Here is a 12,590-nt window from a genome sequence, read left to right on the forward strand (position 1 = left end):
TGGGAAAAGCCACAGGTGGACATGATGGCGTCCCGCCTAAACAGAAAAAACTAGATATTGCGCCAGGTCAAGGGACCCTCAGGCAATAGCTGTGGACGCTCTAGTGACACCGTGGGTGTACCAGTCGGTTTATGTATTCCCTCCTCTGCCTCTCATACCAAAGGTACTGAGAATAATAAGAAAACGAGGAGTAAGAACGATACTCGTGGTTCCGGATGGGCCAAGAAGAGCTTGGTACCCAGAACTTCAAGAAATAATATCAGAGGACCCATGGCCTCTACCGCTCAGACAGGATCTGCTACAGCAGGGGCCCTGTCTGTTCCAAGACTTACCGCGGCTGCGTTGGACGGCATGGCGGTTGAATTCCGGATCCTAAAGCAAAAGGGCATTCCGGAGGAAGTTATTCCTACGCTGATAAAAGCCAGGAAAGAAGTAACCGCAAACCATTATCACCGTATTTGGCGAAAATATGTTGCGTGGTGTGAGGCCAGGAAGGCCCCAACAGAGGAATTTCAGCTGGGTCGTTTTCTGCACTTCCTACAGTCAGGAGTGACTATGGGCCTAAATTTGGGTTCCATTAAGGTCCAGATTTCGGCTCTGTCGATTTTCTTCCAGAAAGAACTGGCTTCACTGCCTGGAGTTCAGACATTTGTAAAGGGAGTGCTACATATTCAGCCCCTTTTTTGTGCCTTCTGTGGCACCTTGGGATCTCAACGTGGTGTTGAGTTTCTTAAAATCACATTGGTTTGAGCCACTTAAAACTGTGGATTTAAAATATCTCACGTGGAAAGTGGTCATGTTATTGGCCTTGGCTTCGGCCAGGCGTGTGTCAGAATTGGCGGCTTTGTCATGTAAAAGCCCTTATCTGATTTTCCATATGGATAGGGCAGAATTGAGGACTTGTCCCCAGTTTCTCCCTAAGGTGGTATCAGCTTTTCACTTGAACCAACCTATTGTAGTGCCTGCGGCTACTAGGGACTTGGAAGATTCCAAGTTACTGGACGTAGTCAGGGCCTTAAAAAATTATATTTCCAGAACGGCTGGAGTCAGGAAAACTGACTCGTTTTTTATCCTGTAGGCACCCAACAAAATAGGTGCTCCTGCTTCTAAGCAGACTATTGTTCGCTGAATTTGTAGCACAATTCAGCTGGAGCATTCGGCGGCTGGATTGCCGCATCCTAAATCAGTAACAGCCCATTCCACGAGGAAAGTGGGCTCATCTTGGGCGGCTGCCCGAGGGGTCTTGGCTTTACAACTTTGCCGAGCTGCAACTTGGTCAGGGGCAAACACGTTTGCTAAATTCTACAAATTTGATACCCTGGCTGAGGAGGACCTTGAGTTCTCTCATTCGGTGCTGCAGAGTCATCCGCACTCTCCCGCCCGTTTGGGAGCTTTGGTATAATCCCCATGGTCCTTACGGAGTTCCCAGCATCCACTAGGACGTCAGAGAAAATAAGATTTTACTCACCGGTAAATCTATTTCTCGTAGTCCGTAGTGGATGCTGGGCGCCCATCCCAAGTGCGGATTGTCTGCAATACTTGTATATAGTTATTGCCTAACTAAAGGGTTATTGTTGAGCCATCTGTTGAGAGGCTCAGTTATATTTCATACTGTTAACTGGGTATAGTATCACGAGTTATACGGTGTGATTGGTGTGGCTGGTATGAGTCTTACCCGGGATTCAAAATCCTTCCTTATTGTGTCAGCTCTTCCGGGCACAGTATCCTAACTGAGGTCTGGAGGAGGGGCATAGAGGGAGGAGCCAGTGCACACCAGATAGTACCTAATCTTTCTTTTAGAGTGCCCAGTCTCCTGCGGAGCCCGTCTATTCCCCATGGTCCTTACGGAGTTCCCAGCATCCACTACGGACTACGAGAAATAGATTTACCGGTGAGTAAAATCTTATTTTTAATACCTACCGGTAAATCCTTTTCTCGTAGTCCGTAGAGGATGCTGGGCACCCGACCCAGTGCGTACTGTCAAAGTCAGAAAAATGTTTCTATGCACGTTGCCATATTTGCACCGCACACTGGTCTGCGCTGCGCATGCGTACACTCTCCCGTGAAGGCGCATACCCGCAATAGCGGCGCACGGTATGCGTATTTACGGTAGAGTTTATGTAATCGTAGCGTGCGACTCATTCGTTACATATTTTCACAATTAATGTAGTTTATAGATCATGATCCCTTTGATAGTTTCTGAAAGTTTGGTTAATATAGAAAGTCCCGGAATGGAGGAATTCCTCTTTGTATTGTAGGAAGGGTCTGGCAAGAGTCATACAGCAGTGTTTGGTACCCATCGGAAGAGTATTTACTTAGCAATATTCCGGTGTTGGTTTGGAGCGTATAAATCGCTCGTGCGGATAGTTATGGACATAAGAAGTTTATGTCCATTTCTATTATTTACTCATACTCAGGTATGCGGCGGGAAACCCAGTTTCCCACCCACCTGAGCTGTTGGAAATCGTCACAGCCCACCTGTATGAATCAACCTATGACCTTTTGTTATGATGCAGGGCCGAATTCCTTCGTCCAATGGACAATGGGATTGTAGGGACTATGAGATTGCATTGTGTGTGGGGCATAAATGGGCAGGCCGACCACATCCAGCTCTCACTCTTCAACGGTTCTCATTGCTGAAAATCGGGTGCTGGATGTCCAGGCGCATGCGATCGTTTACCCTTGTGCGTAAGTTTCACTCCGTAATCATATTGTCTTACTGTGAGCCAATCTCTCTCTCTCCGTCTCTCTCTCTCTCTTCTCTTTCTCTCGAATCTCCCATTGACTAGTATTGTATTGTATTAGATCAGCATAGTATTGTAGTGTATTTCTTGTATAGTTATTTGGTTAGGAAGTCTCTGTTATATTGTAGTGTATCATTTGTACTGTGATTCTTTTTGCAAGTATAATAGTTATAATACAGATAATAGGCTTTGGACCCTAAACAGGTATCTGTGTATTTTCTCATAGTGTTGTGTTCACTTGAGCGTCGGTGACGCTCAAGCAGCTTTGTAGTTAGTCAGGTTACACAAGGTTGCACTTACACCCTGTATTCACATTAAGGTATTCTGTGTATTTCATTGATAAAAGGTTTAGTCATAAAGGTATAGCGTTGTGAGCGTCTGCGCCGCTGGTGATCTCCTCGTGGTCTCGAGCGTCCGCTACGCCGTAGCGAATCATTACTCTAATCATAGCCAATAACGTGCTGTCCTGTGATCTCTGGGCCGTGAGCGAACGTGACGCTTGAGCGTCTCGCCTACGGCTGAGCGATCGTTACGCAACTAGCGTACCTTTACGGTACTTCTTAAGTAAACAGCGTACTGTGTTCTTAGACTTCATTAAGGGTTGTTTATACGACAAAGGAATTTAACATTGTCAGTACTTTACCTGCAGTTGTTAGTTGTTGTTACACGAGTGTTGTGTTACGTTTATTTTCAGCTTGTTGCTGCAATTGTTCATGCCAGTTGGCGTGTGTTAAGTTGAATGCCATGTTGTGCGGCATGGTTGAGGTGTGAGCTGGTATGAATCTCACCTTTAGTTTAAAAGTAAATCCTTTCCTCGAAATGACCTTCTCCCTGGGCACAGTTCCTATACTGATGTCTGGAGGAGGGGCATAGAGGGAGGAGCCAGTTCACACCCTTGAAAAGTCTTAAAGTGCCCATGGCTCCTGCGGAACCGTCTATACCCCATGGTACTTAAGTGGACCCCAGCATCTTCTACGGACTAGGAGAAAAGGATTTACCGGTAGGTATTAAAATCCTATTTTCAAACACACAGAAAAACCAGATTCTGCCCATAGCTTTTTCATTATAACGTCTGCACTTGAAAATGTTATTGCATTAATTTTTTATGCGTTTGAATGAAATCCATGTAATGTTTAGGAATAATACAGTAGCTCAACAAGGCACGCCAGTTTTTAAATAGACACTACTGTATTGGTTAAAAAAAAATCGGTCCTTGAGGCACGGTAACAATCCACGTTTTAAAGCTATAAATGACTAGCTAACTATCTGTACATCCTCTCTATGACACTGGGGGCAAGCGGATAGCTAGAAAATAGAAGTTTGTTGGCTATGTAGGCTGGGGTGCAGGCTGATGATCCGATGTGTCATACTGTCTGTTGCTGTTTCTCGCTGACAGTGAGTCCCTGCCGGCACTGATTGCGGGGCAGTTATGGTCAACGTTTGGGGGGCAGTTGGTGTGGCTTCCCTATTTACATTTTGGACTGCACTGCAGCATTGCCATAACAACTGCCACTGTTGGAAAATATCACATTCTGCCCCAAGACATCATCAAAACCAACCTCCTCTCGGGGACAAGTGACAGCAATTATAAGAGGGGGTGACTTTAGGTAGCCTCCTCACACACACATGCTTTGAACCCCTGCAGTGCTTAGGGCATGCCCATCTTGTCATGGTCTGTGAAGGGGCTAAAGGGGAAGTTACTTTTTTGTAAATTATTATTATTATTATTTCTTTTGAAGTGGTATTTGCCTGAAGTGCTGTACACTGTTCTGACCTTCTCAATTTAAAGTTAATTATGTTTTTTTTTTTAACCAAATTTGGATGTGCAAGCAAAAATTGGCAATGTTTGCATATTTTCACCAAGGAATTATTTGGATTAAGGGGCATATTCAGGTTTGTTAGCAAACCAAAAAAGTACACTAGTGGGCAAAACCATGTTGCACTGCAGGTGGGGCAGATGTAACATGTGCAGATAGAGTTAGATTTGGGTGAGTTATATTTTTTTTGAACAGGGTAAATACTGGCTGCTCTATTTTTACACTGCAATTAAGATTTCAGTTTGAACACACCCCACCGAAATCTAAATCTCTTTGCACATGTTATATTTGCCCCATCCGCAGTGCAACATGGTTTTGCCCATGTTAAGTTCGTTTAACTTTCAGGAAAAAGCAGTACCTTATTACACAGAAGTTCGGGCCGCTGCGGCTGCTGAATGCAAACTGTAACCCTTGTAATGTGTACGCACTTTGCGTACACACACCGAATAGGACGCTGAATATACACTGAAACCCCTGTACTGTGTACGCACTTTGCGTACACACTCCGACACGCTGTGAGCACACTGCAGCTACACGTGTGGCTGAAATACACTTTAAACCCTTAACAGAAATGGAATGCGACACCAGGGGGTAAATTTACTAAGGTGGGAGATTTTTAGAACTGGTGATGTTGCCCATGACAACCAATCAGATTCTACTTACCATTTATCTAGCTGCTTCTAGCAGATAATAGATATAATCTGGTTGCTATGGGCAACATCACCAGTTCTAAAAATCTCCTACCTTAGTAAATTTACAACCAGTTGTATATGTTATGTTGTGGTCCAACGCAGCAACAACTATTTACTAAAGGGGGATATACAAGGAAATACAACAATATCACAGAGAAGAAGCTACAACCAATAGTACATACGTTTGTTCGCCTGCGCCACCTGGATCCGGTCCTCAGTCGGGCTAGCAAGATGACCTTCAGAGAATAGACTGGGACCAGCCAGGAGGCCTTACTTTTATACAATTGTCCAAAACACAGTACAAAGGAAACTGTATGCTCTTCATCCACAGGTCTAGGGGCAGGTCATTTACAGTACGTGAGGGGTCATAGGTTGGTTTGAATAGGTGGGCGATGCTTGGTCCAGGTGCACTTGCAGATGTCTTCCACTGGGTTCCCGCAGAATATGAGGAGTACAGTAATTACAGTAAGATATGAATATTGTATTCCTGCCCATATCTATGCGCAGGAGCATGCTATAATCTGCAAACTGCAACCGGAATGTAGCCCTTGAAATACTGTACATCTGGATACCAAACACTATGTCCTAACCTAATTCTGTCCCCTCACATCCTGTAAAGCTCGATATCTCTATTGTTCTATTTCCCAAGTAAATGTAACTTGCTGGTATGGTGTGCATAGACTATGTGTAAATTCTGCACTATGTGGATAAAATATCAGATATGTCTTTGTGGCTTTTCTATGCGAATGCGTATGCCACCGTAATTACTCATACCATGCGCTAATACGCAGGGCTTCGCGAGCCAATGTACGCAGCGTGCGGGTATGCGCACTCACGGCAGAACAAGTACACGCACGGAGGCCACTCTGTGTGGTGTTTGTACATGTTGGATGTGAGTATAATATTTTCAACTTCGACAACCATTAATGTGAATTTTTTATTTACTAACAAACCTAAATAAGGCCCTAAATCCCTTATTAATATGCTTGTGTTATTTTTGGGGAAGGTGAAAAAGCATTATTCTCTCCTAATTAAATCATTCCAAGAAACGTTTGATGCTGTCCTTCCCGAAGAATCGTCATCAGCAGGTGCTGGGGAGAGATTGCTTTTTTAAAAGTGTTTGGTTGGCCGCATCAGGTAGTGTATGCTATACCACAGCCAATTGATGGACATTCCCCTGTTCCTTCACATTGCAAGGAACGGGGAAATGTCTCCTCCGCGGGGGGCAGAGTGCTCACATCACATGACATACTGTACACTGTGAGAGAGCTTACAGTGTTTGTTCCTGATATCGGCAGGATTAGATAAAAAAAACCTGTTGATCTGACAGGCATTTTATCTGACCGTGTATGCCCACCATAAGTGACAATATATTCTGAAGCAATGTGGAAAATAAAAAAATCAATAGATAAATAAATAAACATTTGCCAAAAAAATAAGAGGCTAAAATGTATTTCAAAAGTAAAAACACATGGGAGCAAATTAATTGGTTTTACTATATAGGAATTATGTAAAGCTTTGTGAAGAGAAGTACCATACCGTAGTCCCCTTTGTCAGTAGATGACATGACCCTTGTGTTAATATTTCATTGGATAACATATTTTTTTAAATAAAATTACAGTACCTGTCCCACATTGAACCACATGATGTCTCTTATACATTATATAAGAATTGTATAACTGTGTGAAATTAGCAAAAAACACCTAGAATTACATGTTTAGGGACCTATGTATAAATAATCGCAGCACTGCCTCAATTATTAACAGTCTGTATTGTGACAGATGTTTTCATTTTGAATGACAATATCCCGCAATGTATTGATGATGTAGGAATCAGCTGCCAGCAAAGAAATGGGAGAGAGAGAATCAGGTCCTCTTTAAATAGGGAAGCTCCAATAACTTTATTTTATTGGCTTGTGCATACCCTAGTGTGACTTTTTCTCAACTAGTCGTCTGTGGTGTCCCCCAAGAGTTCAGTTATATGTTCCATCCAAGGATATAGGGGAATAAACAGCTTAGTCTAAAGCAGTGATGGGAATCAGGTGGCACTACAGCTGCATTCTGTCCTCCGAGCCTTCATCTGCGGCCTGAAGCTCCTGCTTTAGTGTTAGATGTGTGTGCTGCAGCATGCAATGCTTGTTTAAAATACCTGCTGATATGTTATTAAAAATATTTTACATTTCCTTTGAATACATATATTGTGTTAATTACTGAGATTAAGGGTAATTTCCAGCCCTTTTGAAGCTTATAGGGTCAGCTATGTGGCCCATTAAGTATATTAGGATTCCTGTCACTGGCCTAGAGGATCCAGAAGTTGAAAATACATTTCATGATGTTTACCAAGCACATATAAGGCTTAATACTGAATTGAATGTACGCCTATTTATGGAGCATATCTTACATGGATTGTCACATCTCTACTTGCAGCTGGATGGGTAGCGCAACTGGTTGTAACGAGGCATTCGCACAGTGGTGGAAATTCCGGAGGCAATGGAGTCGGTTGCCACCAGGCTCCAGCTCTGAAGGGGGCACTTGGCCTGACCTTCTCCATTGCCTCTGGTGAGCTCCAGCCTCTTTGTGCAGTGCAAGAGCCCTCAGAACAGTGCTGTGTATTGCAGTGCACTCAATAATCTCAGTGGTGGGAGGCGGCGGGGTTTGCCGGCAGTGCTAGGCAGCGCGCCCGCCTCCTCACTGCGTTCCACTGCATTCTTGATACCAAAAGTGGAAGTCATGTCACGTTCAGAGTCACACTAACTAGGTCTTGTGCAGCCTCCGCATATTCAAGAAAAATCACGATCAGCCGCAATACCGAAAGTACCTGCGGTGGAACGCACTCCAAATACCGGAAGTCACATTCAGGGTCCCACTGACTATAAGTCCATAGAAACATAGAATTTGATGGCAGATAAGAACCACTTGGCCCATCTAGTCTGCCCTTTTTTTTACCATATTTTTTTAACTCAAACCTTATTTGATCCTCATTTCTTTGTAAGGATATTCTTATGTCTATCCCATGCATGTTTAAATTGTTCTACTGTCTTAGCCTCTACCTTCTCTGATGGGAGGCTATTCCACTTGTCCACTACCCTTTCTGTGAAGAATTTTTTTCTCAAATTTCCCCTGAACCTCCCCTTCTCCTCCAGTCTCAGTGCATGTCCTCGTGTCTTATTGCTTCTCTTCATTTGGAGAATGTTCCCCTCCTGGACTTTGTTAAAACCTTTGAAATATTTGAATGTTTCTATCATGTCCCCCCTTTCCCTTCTCTCCCCCAAACTATATATATTGAGATTTCTTAGTCTTTCTGGGTATGTTTTGTGATGTAGGCCATGCACCATTTTAGTTGCCCTTCTTTGTACAGTCTCTAATGTAATAATATCCTTTTGAAGATATGGGGGTATATGCAATAGCGGGCGAATCGGCAAAAAAGGCGAATTCCGGGCCGTTTTCGCCTCCAAAAATCAATTCGCCTATGCAGTGCAGTCATTTTTCGCAAAAAAACGGCCCGTCAAAATTCGCCTTTTCTCAATTCGCGTTTTTCCGAATTCGCCTTTTCTGCAATGGTACAGATGCTGCAATTCGCCTCCAGCATATTCAGTTCAAGTTTGGAAATTCGCCTGCAGTGCTTTTAGACAGCAAATTCGCGATTTTCCATCCGCCACACTTTGGAGGGTGAAAACAAATAAAAAAATTTTAAACATGGTTTTTTTGGTGTTTTTTTTTTTTGGAATAGTAGATCTATTTATATTAGAAGGGATTAGGTTTTTTTTTTTTTTTTTGGGGAGGCACAAATATTATTTATATATTTTTTAAAATATTTTTTTTTTATTTTTTTTTTTTAATTGCTGGAACGGTAAAATCAGGAAAAAAAATGGCGTGGGGTCCCCCCTCCAAAGCATAACCAGCCTCGGGCTCATTGAGCTGGTCCTGGTTCTAAAAATGCGGGGGAAAAATTGACAGGGGATCCCCCGTATTTTTAAAACCAGCACCGGGCTCTGCGCCTGATGCTGGTGCCAAAAATACGGGGGACAAAACGAGTAGGGGTCCCCCGTATTTTTAACACCAGCATCGGGCTCCACTAGCTGGACAGATAATGCCACAGCCGGGGGTCACTTTTATGCCGTGCCCTGCGGCCGTGGCATTAAATATCCAACTAGTCACCCCTGGCCGGGGTACCCTGGGGGAGTGGGGACCCCTTCAATCAAGGGGTCCCCCCCCCCCAGCCACCCAAGGGCCAGGGGTGAAGCCCGAGGCTGTCCCCCCCCATCCAATGGGCTGCGGATGGGGGGGCTGATAGCCTTTGTGTTCAAAAAAAAGATATTGTTTTTTCCATTAGTACTACAAGTCCCAGCAAGCCTCCCCTGCAAGCTGGTACTTGGAGAACCACAAGTACCAGCATGCGGGCGAAAAACGGGCCCGCTGGTACCTGTAGTACTACTGGGAAAAAAATACCCAAATAAAAACAGGACACAGACACCGTCGACAGTAAAACTTTATTACACACTGCCGACACACACATACTTACCTATGTTCACACGCCGACATCGGTCCTCTTCTCCATGTAGAATCCCGGGGTACCTGAAAAGCAAAGTTCAATATACTCACCTCAACAGGCTCCAGAGATAAATCCACGTACTTGGCAAAATAATAAAACGCATTTACCCGCTCCATAACGGACTGAAAGGGGTCCCATGCTGACACATGGGACACCTTTCCACGATTAAGATCTGTCAGTGACAGTTGTCACTGACAGGTCTCTAAGCCAATCAGGAAGCGCAATTGCGCTCACCTGATTGGCTGCTCGCTGTGACAGCGCATCGCACAGCTCCCTCCATTATATTCAATGGTGGGAACTTAGCGGCTAGCGGTGAGGTCACCCGCCGGTCAGCGGCTGACCGGCGGGTGACCCCACCGCTAGCCGCTAAGTTCCCACCATTGAAAGTAATGGAGAGGCTTTGCGAGGCGCTGTCAGAGTACAGACGGCGTCCAGCCAATCAGGTGAGCGCCACGGCAATAGCGCTTCCTGATTGGCTGAAGGGGCATCAGTGACAAGAGTCACGTGATGTCCCGGCATTCGGGAGAAAGGAGTGTAATGTGAAAACATTACACTCCTTTCTAGTCCGGTATGGCTCGCTGATCGTTTTTTTTTTTTACAAAGTACGTGGATTTACCTCTGGACCTGGACCTCTGGACGGACGCTGGAAGGTGAGTATAATTTTTTGACAGGTACCCTCGGATCGTCGGAGATCGTTGCAGTCGGCGTGTCAACACAGGTAAGTATGTGTGTGTCGACGTATGAAATAAAGTTTTACTATCAAGGTGTGTGTGTCCTGTTTTTATTTGGGTATTTTTTTCCCAGTAGTACTACAGGTACCAGCGGGCCCGTTTTTCTCCCGCATGCTGGTACTTGTGGTTCTCCAAGTACCAGCTTGCGGGGGAGGCTTGCTGGGACTTGTAGTACTAATGGAAAAAACAATATCTTTTTTTTTTACACAAAGGCTATCAGCCCTCCCATCCGCAGCCCATTGGATGGGGGGGGACAGCCTCGGGCTTCACCCCTGGCCCTTGGGTGGCTGGGGGGGGGGGACCCCTTGATTGAAGGGGTCCCCACTCCCCCAGGGTACCCCGGCCAGGGGTGACTAGTTGGATATTTGATGCCACGGCCGCAGGGCACTATATAAAAGTGACCCCCGGCTGTGGCATTATCTGTCCAGCTAGTGGAGCCCGATGCTGGTGTTAAAAATACGGGGGACCCCTACTCGTTTTGTCCCCCGTATTTTTGGCACCAGCATCAGGCGCAGAGCCCGGTGCTGGTTTTAAAAATACGGGGGATCCCCTGTCAATTTTTCCCCCGGATTTTTAGAACCAGGACCAGCTCAATGAGCCCGAGGCTGGTTATGCTTTGGAGGGGGGACCCCACGCCATTTTTTTCCCTGATTTTACCGTTCCTAGCTATTGGGCAGGAAGGCGAATTCAGTACGCCCACTGCTCGCCGATTGGCCGGAATCCGCCTGCGGGAGGGGCGAATCAGTTTTACATTGAATATAGTGAAACCAGGGTCCCGGCGACAGGGCTGCAGCTGGCGATAGCGGGCGAATCATACAGAGGCGGATCTAATGCCGCGATTCGCCCGCTATTGCATATACCCCATGGCCTCCAGAACTGAACACAGTATTCTAGATGAGGCCGTACCAATAACCTATTCAGTGGCATTATTACTTCTTTCTGCTGATGATTCCTCTCCCAATGCAGCCAAGCATCTGACTAGCCTTCCTCATTGCTTTGTTATATTGCTCACCTGAAATAATGACGCCTAGATCCCTTTCCTCCTCAGTAGTTTCCAGTATAGTGCCATTAATACTATATTTAGCCTTTGGATTTTTGAGACCCAAGTGCATGATTTCACATTTTTTGGGCATTAAACTGTAATTGCCACACTCTTGACCATTCCTCTAGTCTACCTAGATCCTCAATCATTTGTTTTACCCCACCTGGTGTGTCTACCGTGTTGCATATCTTTGTGTCATCTGCAAAAAGGCATACTGTCCCTTTAATGCCATTTGCAATGTCACCAATAAAGATATTAAAAAGCACTGGTCCAAGTACAAATCCATGGGGTACTCCACTGGTAACATTTCCCTCCTGTGAATGCACTACATTTACCACAACTCTCTATTTTCTATCCTGCAACCAAGATATTATCCATTCAATAATCCTAGTATCCAATCCCAAACTTTCAAGTTTATTTAGCAGTCTGCGATGTGGAACAGTGTCAAAAGCCTTACTAAAGTCTAGATAAGCTATATCCACGGCTCCACCTTTATCCATCACTTTAGTCACACAGTCAAAAAAATAAGATTTGTTTGACATGATCTCCCCCCAGTGAATCCATGCTGTTTGGGATCCTGTAAATTGCTGGATTTGAGATAGTCTACAATTCTTTCTTTTAAGAGTGTTTCCATCAGTTTCCCTACTACTGATGTAAGACTCGCTGGTCTGTAGTTGTTTGCCTCTTCCTTGCTTCCACTTTTGTGCAGTGGGACTACTTTTGCTCTTTTCCAGTCCTCTGGACTTACTCCTGTAGCCAATGACTGGTTGAATAATTCTGTCAATGGTGCTACCAGCACCTCTTTAAGTTCTTTTAGTATCCTTGGATGTATCCCATCTGGCCTCATAGATTTGTCCACTTTCAGCTTTGAGAGTTCTGTTAGGACCTTCTCCTCTGTAAATGTACTTATTTCATTTTCCTGAATATCCCTGCAACTTAACTGTAGCCCCATCCCCTCTCTTTCAGTAGTGAATATTGAGCAAAAATGATTATTAAGATGATCTGCTATTACA

At 44.7% G+C, this 12,590-nt stretch overlaps 1 protein-coding gene across 1 annotated transcript in view; it reads left to right on the forward strand.

The window, feature by feature from the left end:
* The window catches only part of LYPD6 (LY6/PLAUR domain containing 6), a 197,884-nt gene that overhangs the window by 124,995 nt on the left and 60,299 nt on the right, over window positions 1-12,590 (forward strand). The gene's annotated exons all lie outside the window — the stretch shown is intronic.

The sequence above is a fragment of the Pseudophryne corroboree genome, chromosome 7, assembly GCF_028390025.1.
Source record: "Pseudophryne corroboree isolate aPseCor3 chromosome 7, aPseCor3.hap2, whole genome shotgun sequence".
NCBI lineage: Eukaryota > Metazoa > Chordata > Amphibia > Anura > Myobatrachidae > Pseudophryne > Pseudophryne corroboree.